The sequence below is a fragment of the Sus scrofa genome, chromosome 8, assembly GCF_054392235.1.
Source record: "Sus scrofa isolate SSC_HxYL_T2T_F1_AM1 chromosome 8, Sscrofa_HxYL_maternal_Yorkshire_Landrace_v2.0, whole genome shotgun sequence".
NCBI classification, from domain to species: Eukaryota; Metazoa; Chordata; class Mammalia; order Artiodactyla; family Suidae; genus Sus; species Sus scrofa.
This window is the reverse complement of record NC_139390.1, coordinates 8,670,727-8,689,321: the sequence shown is the minus strand read 5'-3', so window position 1 is coordinate 8,689,321 and position 18,595 is coordinate 8,670,727. Positions and strand designations below refer to the sequence as shown.

The following is an 18,595-nucleotide window of genomic DNA, read 5'->3' as shown; positions in this document are numbered from 1 at the left end:
GTCTGGATCTTGTCCTTTCTAAAGACAGAATGGTGAGGAAAATGGTAGATTTGTTGGGGGTGGGTGGAATTATGACAAGGAGTTTGGGTAAAAAGGACAGTGTACAGAATTTAGCAGACTCGTGTTTTAAGATGAGTTTACAACACAGGGTTCTGGGAATCTTGACCTGTTTATAGGTTACTCGACACATTTAATGAATTAAAGCCAGGAATTTATAGTCAGCATCCTGACTACCACCTTCCTTTCCACTTGTACTCCCGGCACCAATTTTAGACAAAATATGGGGACCCAGGGGCTAAAAAACACCATAAAACTCACTTTGACTTAAACGATCCCAATCTATTTCAATTCAAACCAAACATTTCCATTAATTTTATATAATTCAATTCAATAAAGTTAATTATTTATTGATTACCTTTTATATGCTCAATAAGTGTGCCAATTAGGACTTTCCTTGAGTAAATCAACTCGCAGTAACTTTGTTGAATAAATGAGGCACCTTGTGTTTGTCTGCTGATCTCGATCGCCAAATAGATTCCTACCCTGCTTATTAATCCGTCATCAATCAATCTCGCTTAGAGGAAAGCAAATTGGTCTTGAGATAGGCATTGCTCAGTGCCTATTTAGCCTGCAGGTTGTTGGAAAATCTGTACAAATAAGCCTTTCTTTCTGAAAAATGGAATAATCCTACCTATAACTATCTGTATTCTGGCATAAGAGCTAGGAGATTTTTCTGTAATTTATGAGGCACTTAGTTTTTTAAACTTATTTATTTATTTATCTATTTATTGCTTTTTAGAGCCACACCTGCAGCACATGGAAGTTCCCTAGCTAGGGGTTGAGTCGGAGCTGTAGCTGCCGGCCGACACCACAGCTCACAGCAACGATGGATCCTTAAATTGCAAGGGAGGCCAGGGATCTAACCCTTACCCTCATGGATACTAGTTGGGTTCATTATTGCTGAGCCACAGTGGGAACTCCTGTAATGCACTTATTTATATTTATTCTGCAAATGTTATCTCAGTGCCTGCTATGTACCAGGCATTGTGATAGTTACTGGACAGATGTGGATAAAAATTCTTGGTCCTCACTTTCACTGCATTTATAGTCTAGAGATATTCAGGAGCATGGAAACTATTTACAACATGGTGTAGGAAGAGCAAATACATATGACATACCACCTCTGTTTTTATGGATTTTATGATCAAAGGGAGGCAACTTAATGAAAAATAATAAGGCAGTATGTGTGGTTCTAGCGTGGTGCTAAGATGCATAGAGAAAGAATTATTGGAGGGTCGAGTAGGATATCAGTAAAATAAATTGGGGAAAACCTGGGTGTAGGAGGCACGGTGGGGCTCTGCCCAGATTTCCCTGGATCCTATTCCTGGCTCTTTGCTCCCATCTCCCAGCTTCTGAGCTCCAAAGATTGTACCCATGTCTCTTCACTGGAGGCCTGCCCTTGGCTCTCCCTATACTTGCAGACAGCTAGAAGTACCTGAGTGCTTATATCCTGGGGGCATGTGACTACCTGTTGGCTAATTAGCATGGGAGTATGAAAACTCAACTCTCTGGCCTAGGATTGTGACAAAGTTGGAGGCATAATTTACACTTAGGCGCTCCCCAATGGGAATAGCTGAGGTTACCCTCTCTGGGACAGTGCCTGGAATCACACCTTTGCCTGGCTCCTTCTTCACTGTCATGCTCCCCCACTGGTTTCTCTTGGGCACTCGTCCTGGTCTCACCGTGTGTTTCTGGGAACTGCAACCTGAGACACAGAACATCCCAGGTGGAACTGATGGGGAGAGACTCCAAACTTGGGAAGTGGAAGGTAAGATTGGGGAACATCATGGTTTATGGCTTGCGACTGGAGATTTGTGAATTTGATATTAAACCATGTCAGATTTGTTCATTCATGAAACATTTATGGGGCAACTCCCAATAAATGAACCTACTGCTGGTTTTAGTCCTTGGGATATATGAGTGAAAAAAAAAAACACGAAATCCCTGACCTAGTGGAGTTTACCGTCTAATGAGAGAAAAAGAAGATGAAGAATAAACATGCTAAGTCAGTCAATTTTATATGTTCTGTGTGAGAGGATAAGAGCTGCATATAAAATATGGAGGTTTATTGATTTCATATAATTTAGGGGAAGATTTGATAAGTCATGGCAAGGTCATTTGTGATCTTAGGCTTTCAACTTTAAAAATATTTATTGAAATATAGTTGATTTACAATGTTGTGTTAGTTTCAGGTATGTAGCAAAGTGGTATTATATATTATATATATAATTTGTGTATATATATATATATATGTATATATATACACTTTGTGGGTTCTTTTCCATTATAGGTTATTATAAGATATTGAATAGAGTTCCCTGTGCTACACAGTAGGTCCTTGTTGGTTATCTATTTTATATATAGTAGTGTGTATCTATTAATTCCAAACTCCTAATTTATCCCTCTCCCCCACCCCATCCCCCTTTGGTAATTATGGTTTGTTTTCTATGTCTGTGAGTCTGTTTTTGCTTTGTAAATAAGTTCATTTGTGGCATTTTTAAGGTTTCACATGTAAGTAATATAGTATTTGTCTTTCTCTGACTTTCTTCACTTAGAGAAATAATCTCCAAGTCCATCCACGTTGCTGCACCTGGCATTATTTCCTTCTTTTTAATGGCTGAGTCATATTCCATTGTGTTTATATACCACATCTTCTTTATCCATTCATCTGTGTTTTTTTAAATCAATGGTCTTATTTCGACAGCTAGAGTTTTTAGAGTAGGTCTTAGCAGTGACTTAAAGAGACACTATCTTAAAGTTGGGAAGAGGGTTATTTTATTATTTATGTGTTGTTATATAACAAATCATCCCCAACAATAGAAGCTTTGAAAAACCTTTATTACCTTGGAGCTTTTGTGGTGAATGAACTTGGGGGAGGTTTATCTGGTTCTCTGGCCTTGGGTTTCTCACAGGCTGCAGTCTAGAGGTTGGCTAAGGCTGCAGACACCTCAAGGCTGGACTGGGAGATGGGAGGATTTTTTCCAGCCTCACTCAAACGTCTGTTTAATGTCAACACTGGTTTTTGTCACATGGCTCTATCCATATGGCCCCTTACAACGAGGCAGCTTACACACCCCAGAGTAAAGGCTCTGTGTGGCGGGTGGGGGGATAGAGAGACAGAGAGGGTCACAAGAGAAGAGAGCAAGTTACAGTCTTTTTGTATCCTCATCTAGGAAGTGACATCCCATCACTTTTGCCAAATGCTATTCAGTAGATGCAAGGTGCAAGCCTATCAGCAAAATCTAACACAAGAGGTTGAATACCAGGAGGCAGACATCACTGGAGACCATTTTGTAGGCTAATTACCACAATGATATTTTGTTTATACTCTAAATGTTAGGGACGTACTAGATCCATGCTTTCTGAAACATGAGGACATGATATTGAGTGATCTCCAGCATAATTCCTGGACTGATCCTTGCATGGAAGTTTCAAGGTAAATTATCCCAATTCAGCCCTTCTCCTTATAATAACACTTGACTTCAGAAAACCTATTTCCTTCCCTAAAATGCAATGAGTATCATACAGTTAGGCCTTTGCCTTGGAGTATGCACAGTTGATTACTTAATCTAAAAACTTAAAAATCATAAGTTCTTTTGGGAAACCCTGCAGTGTGGGCTGTACTGGGAGCTACTTCTCAAAAATCAGAGAATAACCAAGTTTAGAATAGAAGTGGATTCTTTCTTGATGAAAACTGCCATTCCTCTTTGAGATCTCTTGTCCCAGTACTGTAATGAGGTCAGCTGTTCCATTCCTTCTCCTCTGGATTGTTAATTTCAATAATTAACTTGTGTGGGCTTAAGCATCCCAGCTGGCCTTGCTTCCAGCTATTAGGTACTTGTAAAAAGATGAATTTGTGTCATTGCTACAGAACTCTAATTTATAATGAAAATGACCACAAAAGCCTAGGGGTTGAAAGATAAACCACTGAAACTCAGGAGTCCCGGAAACCCCCAAATCTTACTTTGAGACCTACAAAAGTTTAATGGTGAATGTCGTGTTATCAAGCAAATTGCTAAAAAAAATACAATCTACCAACCTCATCACCCAAGCGACCTTTACTTTGGAAATTATCCTTCTTTTCCCACGATGACACGGATAGAAATAACTTCAAATTGTGCAGCAGTTTTGAGGCACAGGTTTAGGGAGGAGGAATAGAGATGGGGAATTATTTTCCAACCGAACCTTCCTCTTAGCGAATATGCCCCTTTGGAACCAGTGACCAATGGAAGGGTCACGTTAACGAAAGCGAAATAGCAGGGTAGGCAAGGAAAACATGGCAACACGGGGTGGAAAGGCAGGGAGCCTTTCTGAAGGAGGAGTGTAAATCAAGGGTTTCTGTTTTTTTCCTTTTATGAGAGGCCACCCGGATGGTAAGGGTGCCAAGCAGGCTGTGATGTTGTGAGAGATAACAGTGGAGGCGGCAGGATGTCATAATGCAAACAGCATCTCCGAGAGGAGGGAGGGGGCCCGCTTTCCAGCTAGCCGCGCCCCCCCGCCCCGCCCCCATGGCCCTGGATCCTCTCTGTCCTCTCCGCACCCCATCCCCCTTCCCTGCCAGTTTCTTCTCAGGATCCTGGTTGGTCCTGGATGGCCCCCGACACCTGGTCGAACAATAAACACAAATGACGGCGTGGTCCTGTCAGCCCCAGCTCTTTGTAAAATAACCGCTGATCTGCAGCCCAGGCTGGAACTATTTTCCCAGACTGCCCCACAGCTTTGCACAGACAGGCGCTGGAGTCGACCTGGCACCGTTGTCCCCTGCCTCACTGGAAGATAAGGAGCCTAGAGTGGCAAGGAACGCATCTTGGTGTGGCCCGCGGAGTCAGTCACAAATCAAACACCTTGCTTACAAACGCTTAGATTTTGAAAAGAACACTTTACAGCGATTCAGTGTTTTTGCATGGCACACACTTGAAACTGCGATGATTTATTCAGACTTTATAACTTAACAGTGAAATATAAATTATTGTCTCTCTCTCTATATATAGTTTCCTTTCCCTGCATATGGAGTGTCCAAGATGCTGGTTGAAAAAAAAATGCATCTGTTTTCTTGCCTGTTTGCCTTTTTTTTTTTTTTTTTTTAAATGGTCTCCATAAATCCCGGGAACTCCTTCTTGGACCACTAGCCTTTTTCAAAAGAAGCATGTTTTCACTGGGATTTCCACATTCATAATTATTCCTCTCATTTCTCGGCCGTGAGAAGACAAGCTGGTGTTTCATTGCTTTGGGGAAGTTAATAATATGGTAGGCAAAACATCAGGAAAAATTATAATGAATGAAGCTATACAAATCAGAGGGAAACACATGTCGCTGTTCTAAAATGTTCCTGTCATAAATCCTGGAAATTTCACTATAGTCACAAGCAAATAACTTTAACGCATAAACACTCTATTAATTAGAGGTAATATGCTATATAAGTTTGGAGGAGTTCTAAATAGAGAAATAGTCAAATAATGGTACTTGAAACCACTGGCTACTAGGAGTTCATCTCTTATTCTAAATTTTTCAACTGGAATGAGACCCTTCCACAGTCCTCTTCTAACAAACCGTATACATAATTTATAAATAGAGTATCACTGACTCCTTATTAAGTGTATCGTGATCAAACCTCACACCCAGCTTAAAAAAAATCTTTTCTTGTCTTAAATTCCATCTCTTGGGATGTCTTTTGGGCAGTGGTTTGAGGAGTTCTGTTTTCTCCATTATTTCCAATTTATGGAAGCACGGGTTTTATTATCCTCCTGCCCCTCTTAAGTTTCTTGAACCATTTTTATATGGTACTTAAGGGGACACATCTCACCTGACTGATATTTTGTAATCCCTAAATAGCTACTTCTCAAATATGACTCTGAAAATACTCTTAATAGAGGGCACATATTTTGAAAAGCAAAAAGCCTTTTTGTTTCTTGTTTCCACAACCCCTGTGGCATATGGACGTTCCCAGACCAGGGATCACATCTGAGCTGCAGTTGCAACCTATGCCACAGCAATGCCAGATCTTTTAACCTTGCACCACAGTGTGAACTCCCCCAAAGCCTTTTTGGATGCCAGGCTGGGCTGGGTGGCTATTCTGTGGTCCTTTCTATTGCCTCATGCCTGTCACCGTGTTCCCTGTAATTTATTGAAGTAGTTTTAAGCTTATCTCTGCCTCCTATGTGTTGGGGACTGTATCTCCTTCATCTTTGTCATATTAATGACTACCACTTTGCCTGGAACAGAGTAATGTTCAATATATGTTTCATAATTGTGCTTTTCATTCATTTATTCATTCAAAAAATACCTATTCCATGGCTGGCTCTGGGCTGGATACAGAGGAGCTATGATAAACAAGATACAAGAGGTTTTTATGCATCTGAGAGTTCATTCTGTTTCTGTTTTATTAAAATAATTTCATAAAAGGAAGGATTGTGGAGATTTGTTCTTCATCTCCTTCATCATATAATAAGGAGACTTTAACCCGTGTCAGAGTGTATCTTATTTTTAGTGTCAGAACTGACAAGATCCAGAACTCAATTCTTTTTCATTGTGTTTCCTTCACATTGCGTGCTCTCCACTTACTCTCTTTTAACTGTACAATACCACTTATAAAACTATGTGACTGTCATGGAACAGATGACACAGCAGACCTCTTTTGGGAAGAGTTGTTGGGCCACTTTTCTTCTAGAAATGAGAAAAATCAATGCTATAGAAGCATTGGCTTAGCTTTAAATTAAAAAAAAAGAAACTAATTATGGAAGTGATAGCTCTTAGTATTACATTCAATGCATAATACTATATAGAACTATGGAATATTTTTTTGTGAGGTAGAGAGAATAAAGGAAGCAAAGTTCATGTGAATCAGATTTTTGTTTTTCTTTTTATAGCTGCACCTGTGGCATATAGAAATTCCTGGGCTAGAGGCTGAATAAGAGCTGCAGCTGAGGCCTACACCAAAGCCATGGCAACACCAGATCCGAGCCACATCTGCAACCTATGCTGCAGCTTGTGGCAACCTCGGATCCCACTGAGTGAGGCCAGGGATCAAACCCACATCCTCATGGAGACTAGGTTGGGTCCTTAACCTACTGAACCACAACAGGAACTCCCTGATTTAGTTTTGCTGCATTAAAAACAACACCCCCCATCTCAAAGGCTGTAACAACACATGTGTATTCCTCATACGTTGGGTCTGCTGCCTTCCAGGAAGTTGAATAAAGTAGCAGCTCTTCTTAGGGACTTGCTGTCTTCATGGCAGAGAGAAGTGAGCAGAAGAGAGCCTGCAGGAATGCATACAATGGATTTAAAATCTTCTGTGTACATGGATGGAACTAGAGACTCTCATACTCAGTGAAATAAGACAGGAAGAGAAAGATAAATACCATATGATATCACTTATAACTGGAATCTAATATACAGCACAAAAGAATGTTTCCACAGAAAAGAAAATCATAGACTTGGAGAATAGACTTGTGGCTGCCCGTGGGGAGAGGGAGGGAGTGCGAGGGATCGAGAGCTTGGGGTTAACGAATGCACACTATTGCTCTTGGAATGGATTTACAATGAGATCCTGCTGTGTAGCCCTGAGAACTATGTCTGGATACTTATATCGCAACACAACAATGGGAGGAAAAAGTATGTATACATGTATGTGTATGTATACATGTGTGTGTAACTCGGTCCCCATGCTGTACAGCGGAAAAATAAATAAATAAATAAAATCTTCTGTGTAGATGAGACACATATCAGGTCGACTTGCAAATGACATGGTCAAACCCAGCACCCGTGGAGTGGAGGATATGTGCAATCCACCCGTAAGGATGGTGGGGACATGTCTAGGAACAACAGTAAAATCCACCTCAGAGGAACAGAACATTGGTGAGCAGAAGTGACGGAACTGTTTGGCCCCCTTGTTCTCTGCCTGCCCTATATCACTTCTGCCCCTTTGCTATCTGCTAGACTCCTGCTCACCTGTAGGACAAATGTAAACATTTGAGAAGGTAGGATTGGCCTCTCTTCAGGATGCTAGGAATCCAGGCCTTCTGTGAAATACACCACAATTTTTTGTTTCTACTCATTTTGTTTCTTAACATTGTCTCAAATATTAATGTGGGCACCTCAGAAATGGGTGTTGTGAACAGTATGGTGGAATGTTTGTAATTAGGAGATGGCTTCAAAGTAAGCATCTTGTGGTTGTAGGGAATGGAGATGATATTTACAGGTGCTTTTAAGTCTCTCTACTAGAAGCAGTTTCCTGTGGGACTGTCTTCCTATAATTTCTCTTTTACTAGAAACACATAAGCACTACAGAAACAGGGACTTTTCTCACATATATTTTTGCATGTCAAGTCAGTATCTAAATACCTTGAGGTACCCAGAGAAAAATCTCCCCAAATTATAATCATGCTGCCTTGCATATAGCAGGTCTTTTATAGATTTCTATAAGCTAATTTTCACATGATTTTTAAAGGGTAAAAGAGAGAAGTTGGATCTTTTGTCATGACTCTAGTGGTATATTCTGAAATAATTTTTGACGGAGGAGCTAAGACACAATGAGCATCTCTGAAGTGAATTCCTCTTAAAAATGAAAAAAAGAAGAAGCTAAAGGAGGAGGAGGAGGAGGAAACAGAAGGAAAATATTGCATAGAAAAAGTTGGAAAATTTCAGTAATTAACTGATAGCTGAGGTGCCTTAGCGATTCCAAGCGTGTCCTGAGCATCTGAGTGACTCTGAATATGAAAACAGAGGGATTCAGAGATCCATGTTCCTAGTTCTCTGACATCTGGAGAATCCTTCCAGAAGTCTTCAGAATGCTCAGGACTTCAAGTCCTGTCCACGACTGGCCTCATGGTCTCTTTCCTGAATTCTCCATCCTATGTCTGCTGAGAGTGCTCAGAACCCACCCTTCACCCGTGGGCATTTTTTCTCATGTCACAGATGCTTTGCAGTTTAAAGGGACGCTGCCTTAGGAAGATGAAAGCAAGCGAGAAGAAAAGAGTAAACCAGGTGAAGCGATGGAAAAGAGAGAGAGAGGTCCTCACGAGAGAAAGCAAGGAACGAGGGATAAAGAAGAAAAGAAACGGATAAAGACCCTGACCTTGAATTCAGCAAAATGAAGTTCTAAATGATACGTGTACGTCTGGGGCCTATGGTCACTGAAAAGAAACGCCTGCTTCTTGAAGATTTCCTGCTTGCCAGGTCCTTTGCTGGATTTTGTGCCACTTTTACTTACTCAGTTTCTGTTTTTGGGTGTAAGTATTATGACATCCTCTTAGAGGTGAACACATGGTGGCTCAGGGACAGTCGGTGACCAGATCAAAAGGGCTAGCATCTGGTTGATGGATCCTGTCCCCACTGCCGGGAAGCTCGAACCCATTGGCATGTCAATGTCATAATGAAATAGATAGGACAAAAATGACTTAAGTAGGTGTGTGAACCTGAAAGGCAGGTGAAGGCACTGACTGTACTTGCTGATTTCAAGGAGTCTGTATGAGAAAATTGGGGCCAGAGTAGGGGGGCTATGAGTGATAACTGTTAGAGTCAACCTGAAGTAACAGCAGGTCTCCAGGAGTTGGGAGAGACAGTGTTCTGAGGTACCTGTGGTCAAGACTTGGCATATGCTGGGTTCTTTGCAGGGCTTCTCAGAGCCTTTAATATGCTAACCGGCACCATGACTCTCTAAAAGGAGGTGCAGCCTGCAGAGGTTCTCAAATGCGTCTTACTCTAGCCTCGTTCTGTCCATCTCCTGAGACTACATGCTCACAAAACATAACATTGCCTTAGAGTCCCTGACTGAGGCTTGCAGTGAGAACAGCTGCCCAGGACTCCATGCGTCTTTCTAGGCACTGACCCCATCTCTTAATCCCTCCACATGGTGCCCATGAGACATTCCAGGTTCATGTCACATGGTCCTGGACCTTCGCAGCATCAGTTGTTCCAAGGGTGAATGCCTGACTAAACTTGGGCCTTTCAGGATGCTTCTCCAGGAACTTTAGAATGAAAACTGCACTTAGTATCTCTCTGGGTGCCTGGAACTGAGATCAGGGAGAGAAGCAACTCTCCATTGGTGCCGCTGCCTGAGGAGTGAGGGACTAGGACGAAGCAGATGCACAAGGAGGAGTGGGCAGTGAGGCAGGAACAGTTTCCATCTCTGCTGTCTTCCCACTGCAGGAACCCAGCTCTGGGATTCCCACTGTAGCGCAAAGGGCTTGGTAGTGTCTCTGCAGCACCTGGGCATAGGCTCTGTCCCTGGCCTGGCGCAGGAGGCTAAAGGATCTGGGATTGCCACAGCTGCGGTGTGGGCTGCAGCTGCAGCTCAGATTTATCCCTGGGCCAGGAATTCCATATGCTAGACACCGGCATTCTTCCATGGAGTCCCCTTAGTGATTTGAGCTGTTCTGCTCAGGATTTCCATTGCAAAAATAACAATGTTATAAAATGTCATTGAAATGAGTACCATGTCATCAAACAAGAATATATAAATATTTAAAAATATATACAATGCCAGTTTTGCTTGTATGGAAATAATAATGAATAAAAAAGAAATAGGGACCTGGAACCATTATGGTAAAATAGAAGTGGCAGGGGGAGAGAGAGCAGTTAGTAAGCTATAAGTTAGTAATCATTGAGATTCTAAAGATTTAATAGGAATAGGAGTTCCCGTTGCAGCACAGTGGGTTCCGAACCCGACTAGTATCTATGAGGACAAAGGTTTGATCCCTTGCCTCACTTAGTGGGTCAAGGATCTGATGTTTCTGTGAGCTGTGGTGTAGGTCCCAAACGTGGCTCGGATCTGGCATTACTGTGGCTGTGGCATAGGCTGGCAGCAGCAGCTCCAATTCTACCCCTAGCCTGGGAACTTCCATATGCCAAGGGTGCTGCCATAAAAAGACAACAAAAACAACAACAACAACAACAATAATAACAAAAGATTTAATAGGAATAGATTGCACTTCCTCCAACAGACTGAAAAACTCTTTGTATTGCTCAAAAGTATTATCACATTTCTCATTCATGACCATTGCAGTCTTCTCCCCCTCCTCCTTCTCCTCATCCTCTTCCTCCTTCTTCTTTTGCTCATTCACAAAGACCCAGGTGAGAACACTGCTTTGGGTGTTGAGGACACACAGATGCATAAGGCAATATCTGCCTGGAGCAGGTTTATTGTCTATAGATCATTCCATGCCTTTCCCCTTATTTGCTCTGTATCACAGGGAGTGACCTCTGCAAACTCTATGGCCAGCCTCCCTCATCAACTGGTCAGTTAAGGGACTTGCAGGAGATGGGTTGGCAAGGGATGTGAGAATGGCAGAGTCTGTCTGCTCTCTTCTCTGCTGGCAGCCGTCATGGCTTCACCATGGTTCCAACAGCTGCAGGTGGATGCCCACTTCAGGGTTGATTGTAGAATCTGAGTTCTGGTGACACAAGCTCTAACTGTCACCCCTCTGGCCCAGCAATAATAATGATTTCCTGCCATGTCTAACCTTTGCATGGTCTCACTGTGTCCCTATTTGCAATTTTAGCCCTTCCAACAATGTGTTAACTAGTTCCTTATGTTGCATCATCCCATTGTGCTCCCTGGCATGGCTTGCTTTTTTTCCTGACCGGACCCAGATTGATACAACATCTAAATGAAATAGGAATTCTGGAGTTCCCATTGTGGCTCAGTGGTTAATGAATCCGACTAGGAACTATGAGGTTGGGGGTTCAATCCCTGGCCTCGCTCAGTGGGTTAAGGATCCGGCATTGCCGTGAGCTGTGGTGTAGTTTGCAGACGTGGCTTGGATCCTGTGTTGCTGTGGCTCTGGTGTAAGCTGGTAACTACAGCTCTGATTAGACCCCTAGCCTGGAAACCTCCATATGCCACGAGTATGGCCCTAAAAAGACAAAAAAAAAAAAAAAGATAAATGAACTAGGAATTCTAATAGAAGAAACCAGCGCGGGGGGCAGATTGGACGGTTCTTCATAGCGGAGGTAACTATGAACTGGCTGGCCTTTGAGAAACTTATAGGCATTGATTACACAAAGAGAAAAAAAAAGTATTTATAATAGCAACTGTATTTTACCTTGACTTTTGGGTTCATTGGATAAGTCGTTTATGTAGGAAAGCTGAGGCCAGGCTGTGAGGGTTTGTGCATATGGGATCCGTCCAAATATAGTTTGGATGTACTCTAGGTCCAAGGAGAGAGCCAGCCTATCAGGGAAGCAGGAAAATGTGAACTCATGGGACCATAAACAAATGTTTCTGATTGGAGCAAAGAGAACAGCCAGAAACAGAAAAGATGCATAAGTGGAAAGGACTTTGAAAGGTTGGAGTTGATAATATTGTTTGTCACGCTTTGTTATTACTCCAGAGAGTTTACCCATCTGCTAGCCTATGTAATATGTTTATTCCTTCATTTACTCTTTCATTTAGCCAACACTGGCTGAGCCCATGTCTTACATCAGGCTCCATGCTAGGCGTGGGCACAGCGTGATCAGGAAGACTCAGCCTGGCCCTATGAGCCCTCAGAGCATTGTGGAGGAAGCAGGAGGAGGGTAGTGGGGAATGAAACGAGGGCATCGTGTGCTGAGGAAAGAGGGCTGGGCTGTTTTGAGGGGTTTGCAGATGGAACTGTCAAAATGTGGTGACAAGTTCAGGGTTCATGGGGAGGAGAGAATCAGGAATACATCTTCAGAGCTTCAGGATTGCCATGGGATGGGGTGGTAGAAGTATGTGACAATCCCATGACAGATGTAGTAGATCAGAGAGAGGAGCAAACTATGGGGCTGACACATGTGTTGGTCACTGAGTCACCAAGTAAAGGCTGGAACTCACACCAGGGGGCAGAATACCAATGGCTAGTTGTTTGATTTTCATCTTATAGATTATCAGGGGTGCGGGGGTGGGGAAGGGATGGAGACTCAAGGTCATAGGCTCTTGTAAAAATACATATTCTGTTTTGAAAGGGCAAAGGCTTTGTGTCTACTTTGTGGAGGTTAAAATACACTTTCATTACTTTGCTATTTATTACATGGCTTTGAGCAAATTGCCTCTCAGCTCCTGTTCCCTCACCTCCAAAGGGGGATATTCTTGGATGAGATGAGCAATAGTCAAGCTCTCTGAGAGCTGAGGCTTGGATACTAGTCAGGTTCTTAACCCACATGGGAGATATGGAAGTGGAAAGGGCCTGGTTGCCTGCCTGGCATATGGTAGGTGTTCCCAAAATATTAATTTTCATTCACCACTTACTCGCTTGCTTTGCCGACTTCTCCTCCTCCTCCTCCTTCTTCCTCTCCATATTCTCCTTCTCCTACTTCTTCTTCTCTTTCTCCTCCTCCTCCTCCTTTTTCTCCTTGGTTGTATGTGCAAGTTCCCAGGACAGGGGTTAAACCTGCACCACAGCAGGGACCCAAGCTACTGGAGTGACAACACTGGATCCTTAACCCATTGCACCACAAGGGAACTCCCTGATTTGTATTTTTTTCCCCTTTTTATGGCTGCACCTGTGGCATATGGAAATTTCCAGGCTGGGGGTCCAATCAGAGCTGCAGTTGCCAGCCTACCCCACAGCCACGGCAACACCATATCAGAGCCGCATCGGCGACCTATGTCATATCCTTAATCCACTGAGTGAAGCCAGGGATCGAACCCGCATCTTCATGGATACTAGTCAGGTTCTTAACCCACAATGGGAACTCTGCTGTTTTATCTTTTTAATCCCTGATGTAAGGTTTAATATTGTAAAACATCAAAGAAATAAACTATTGTTTTTTAGATGATAGCTACCCTCCTTGTGAATATGTTGATTAGGGGGGATTTCAATGGAAAATTCCATATTTTTAATTAAAAAAAAAGTCCTTACGTGTGTCCCAGATACCCAGACGTAACTAGAAATTAAATACATTTAAAAAATGCTCAACTGGCTCCTCAAACGCTTGGAGGTATTTTCAGGTATTTGAGGTTCTTCCATGTATAACATATACAATGTTTTTGTAATACTGGTAATTTGGTGACAGATGCTGCTGAAATTCCATATAATAGAGTATGTAAAAACGAGGAAGCAATTAAGGCATTTTTAGTTCCCTCTGAGGCTTGCAAAAATTGCTTAAATACAGCTATCCAAAACAACATACATTTTTTATCAAAGCCAAATTTAAATGTTATTTAATGCTCAACCTTTTGGCCGGGAATAGATGTCAAGTTTTTCTTTTTATTGTTATTTTTAATTTAAACAAATGTTGCCTTGGATTGCTTTCCCTTTAGTAGAATGTTTGTGAGTCTCAGAGGAAACTCCAAGCATGCTTTTTTCTTGCTGTAACATTTACAAAGGAGACTAGTTGAAGGGCGTACTGCAAATAGCAAATGCATGCCACAGCAAATGGCTCAGTCATTTCCCACTTTTTTCTCCTTTATGTTTGTGCCATTTGGAATCCCACCCACCTTTCAGGGTCCAGCTCAATTTGCTTGTAGTGGAAAGAGCCTAAATTTTGCCACCATGGGGAAAATTGTAATAGTGAGGCTCATAGGCTGTAAACTCAGGCAAGTTCTCTGTTCAAATCCCTGGGACTGCTTGCTTAAACTTGCCGAGTCTCACTCTTTCCTTCCATGGTACTTCATGCGATTGCTGAGAGGAGAACCAATGTAATGGTCAGCTCTTGTTACAGCCGCCCAACATCTATCCCCCCTCCGTCTGGGACTTGCACTCCAATTGTGCTTCAGATATCCCATGCTGACATAGACTCTCCTGCCCAAGAGGAGACTGTGTGACCAAAGCCTTGTATGTGGAATAGAAAACATGCCACTCTTGATCTTGACTGTTTCTGTAGGTAAGGCTGCAGCAGAGAAGGGGGCCATGAATCTGCTGAGAACACAGTCACAGCTGTGGCATTTTCCTGTTTTCTAGAACCAAAGTGCCTAGTACCAGTGTTTTTGGGTCATCCTGGCTTTCTTAGTAGACTCTGATTTGATTCATTACCATTTCAGTTAAATATTTATTTTTCCAATAAATGTTTGCTGAGGGTCATTTTAGTCAACAATTAAATGGCTACTTTGTTTCAGGCCCTGCTCTTGGGTCCTGAGTTACTTGGATGAATAAAATTCAGGTTCTATCTTTTATGGGCTCACAGAAAGTGGTGAGCCCAATATAATGGTGGTGATATCTGCAAAGTCAAGCAGGTGCTGGCAGGTAGCCGACTTGGGGTGTTATAAGGGGGCACAGAGGAAGAGTGTCACGGATGAGTAGGGATGATTTGGGGGAAGGCGCTGGGGATGACATCACACCTGAGCTGAGGTGATGAAGAAGAGTTACTGTCTCCATCTCACAGGTTTAGACAACAAACTTGCAACCAATGAGAAGGGGGGAGGGGCAACGTAGGAATGATGGGGGGAGGGGGTAAAAAGTGCTGGGTATAAGACAAGTTCAAGGATGTATTATTGTACCACATGGGAAACATAGCCTCTGTTTAGTAATAACTGAAAATGGAAAATAACCTTTAAAATGGAATAAAAATTAAAAAACTAAAAATCTAAAAAAAGAGTTCTTATCTTTGTTATAATAATATCATACATGCTGAGGGAGGTCCTTTAATGTGTGTTTGTAAATTTACAACAATCTCACTTTACAACAGTCTCACCACCAGGTACTCTTCGTTGCTCACATTTTATTTCTGTGGAAACTGAGGCACAGAGAGAAATTTGTACCCGAGCCCCATGGTCCCAGGCCCAAGAGTTAAGTACTTTCTCTTTCACTGCACCTCACACCCACTTTACTGTGAATCTGACCCTATGATTTTAAGATTTTTTTTTTCCTGTAGCAGAATGTTTTTGTTTGTCTAGGCAATAGAGATAATTCCTCAAAAGAATCACCCCTGCCCTTGGTGCAGTAATTGCTGCTCCAAGAATACTCCCTGGTACTTGTCAGGCTTTTCATAATTTCTTGTTTATTTTTAACCTTGCGAAATCTGGACTTAGAGTAGATATAGGCTTATATGCCCTAAATCGTGAATCAGATTAGATTTTTCATATTTAGAGATTTAATCTTGGTTTATATCTGAATTTAAGCCAATATTCAGCCAAATATATATATATATATATATTTTTTTCTTTTTTCTTTTTACAGCCACACCTGCAGCATATGGAAGTTCCCAGGCTGGGGACTGAATTGGAGCTGCAGCTGTAGGCCTACGCCATAGCCACAGCAAAGCCAGATCTGAGCCACATCTGTGACATACACTGCAGCCTGTGGCAACACCTGATTGAATCTGCATCCTCATGGACATTATGTTGGGGTTCTTGACCCACTGAGCCATAGCAGGAACTCTAATTTTTTTTCCAGATATAAAAATTTGGGGTGGACCTCAAATAAAGACGTCTGTATGAGTCTCACATCCAAAGATGATAGGTTTCCAAAGCAGGGAGAAGACATGAAATTCTGGGACAATGGTGGCAATAGGGCCCATGTGACTGGAATCACAGCACCCTTCCCCTGGCTGGAGCAGACTCTCCATGGCTCCTGTCAATTGTGAAGATTTGGGGTCCAGCTCTAATGACCAACGCCGTAGATGGAGGCATATTCTTCCATTTGAAGTTACCTTCTGGAATGCCTTACCTCTCTTAAATCTAATGACCTATACCCTAGTAATTCTGGTTTTCCATTAATTAGATTGCTTAATTGAGTACCCTGAGATTCAGAAAAATGAACCGACTTTCTTGATCAAATGTTGGCAAATGATTTGTAATGCCTTCTCCTTCTTATTATTAATGATACTCAGATCTTATCTGACACATATTCCAGAAAAGTGGAACCAGAGAAGAGGAAAAGAAATAAGAGACTGAGGTGTCACCATGGCAGCAAAGCTTCAGCCTCAAACAAGTTGGGGATGGAGGCTACATTTCCAAGCTCACCTCCTTTGATATCAGCACAGTTATACATTAAGATGCTCAATGCTTTAAGTTTTATAAACAGTAAAAACATAATCTCTATTCCTCTCCAAAGTTTCAGGTTTCTAATCTTCATAATATCCTAGAGTCTTGGATTGTACTTACTAAGATGCATGACAAACTTACTTTACAATACTCTGTTCCTTGGCAGAGGCGGCCTGACAAGCTGCTTTGGTCTCTGTCCACGTGTCCTCAATGAGGTCCTTTGGCAAGAGCCTCTGAAGAAATTTTCATCTCTCTTGAGCCCAGATCCTAATTTTCTGAAAAATGCTTCTCTATCCTCCATATGGATTTTTCACATGTTCTATATCTTCTGGGCCAAAGATGTCCAAGTTCAAAACCCACATTAACATTTTTAACTGAGAGGTTGATCCTGACATGTCATTGGGTTCATTACTTTCTCCTTGTTCTTGGCTTCTACCTGACTAGTTTTTCCCTTGGTCATTGTTTTTTAATGGTAGTAGATTGATATTTAAAGCACACACACAGACACACAGAAATACCTAGATACACACATACACACATACATTCATAATGAGTTTAGAAAGTTGCAAAGGAAGTCAAGTTCAATGCACAAATTGGTAGAGTAGTAGTCATATGTCCTGAACATCAGATGAGGTTTATCCACTCCACCCTCAGGTGACTTGAGAAGAGACTTTACCTGCAAATATTTGATGTAACAAAGACTGATGTTGAAAAAAGTATACCTTCCCTTTCCTCCAGGCTTCCTCATGTAGTCATAGGAAATAGAATCTGTAAGAAATTGTGTTGTACTCGGAGTCTGGAAAACAGAGTCCCCAACTCAGCCTGTATGTCACTGCCTAAAGTGCTCTGTGGACTTTGACCAAGTCTCTTGATCTCCCTGCCAGTTCCTTCAACTTTTAAATAGCCCTTATTATACGTGTTTCAAAGATGTAGGCTTATAACACAAATTGTCTTGGGACTTGTCAAATATCGCACATTAACATTTATTTTTATCTCACCATGAGCAACTAATCCTTTAAACTTCAGCGATTTTATTGCTTATCCAAAATTGAAATTCTCATCTTTTTAAAAATTGGATTCTATACAGCAGAATTCTATACAAAGAATTAAAGATCAAATTCTTTTAGGTGGTGCACCAAACTCAGGCTGTTTGTATATAGACAATACCTTTCATTTATCAAAAAGTGGGTAAACCAGAAAATGCCGAGTAAACAAGGCAACTGAGAAACATTTTGATTGACTTTTCTTTCAGTTAACTTTCCCACCTTGGCCCCATCCTTTTTGATTAGTTTCATGTTTGGCTGTGTTCACAGACTTAGATGTGTTCTTGACTTGATGCAGTGTGTGAGTGTGTGGCCTGGGTGGGGGTGGGGTGTGTGTCCTTACTGAGTACTGTTTGATTTGGCTCATCTCACTGACTGAGAGGACAGCTGCTTCATTGTGATAGTGGCACGCCTCCTTGGAGACCTTTCTAAGTCAGCCGGATGCATGTGAGTGCAGTGTGTCCTTCAATGGGTGAGGTCTCATGCCATTATCTGTTTTATGCTTAGAGTTGTTAACCTACAGCCTGCATTGATGTCCCTCCAAGAACCACTTCTTGGGCTTCAAGGACTTCTTTCCTAAACTCTATGGCAGGTTGATGGGAAGGGA

The 18,595-nt window shown here is 42.0% G+C and overlaps 1 protein-coding gene across 20 annotated transcripts in view; it reads left to right on the top strand.

The window, feature by feature from the left end:
• Positions 1 to 18,595, top strand: part of RAB28 (RAB28, member RAS oncogene family) — a 561,352-nt gene that overhangs the window by 360,251 nt on the left and 182,506 nt on the right. For 2 of the 20 annotated variants that reach the window (XR_014811784.1, XR_014811785.1), the window contains exon 10: positions 8,977 to 10,584. The exons of the other annotated variants lie outside the window; for them this stretch is intronic. The gene's annotated coding sequence lies outside the window, so the exon portion shown is untranslated. Of the gene's footprint in view, positions 1 to 8,976; positions 10,585 to 18,595 lie in introns of those variants that run through there. 20 annotated transcript variants of the gene reach the window in all.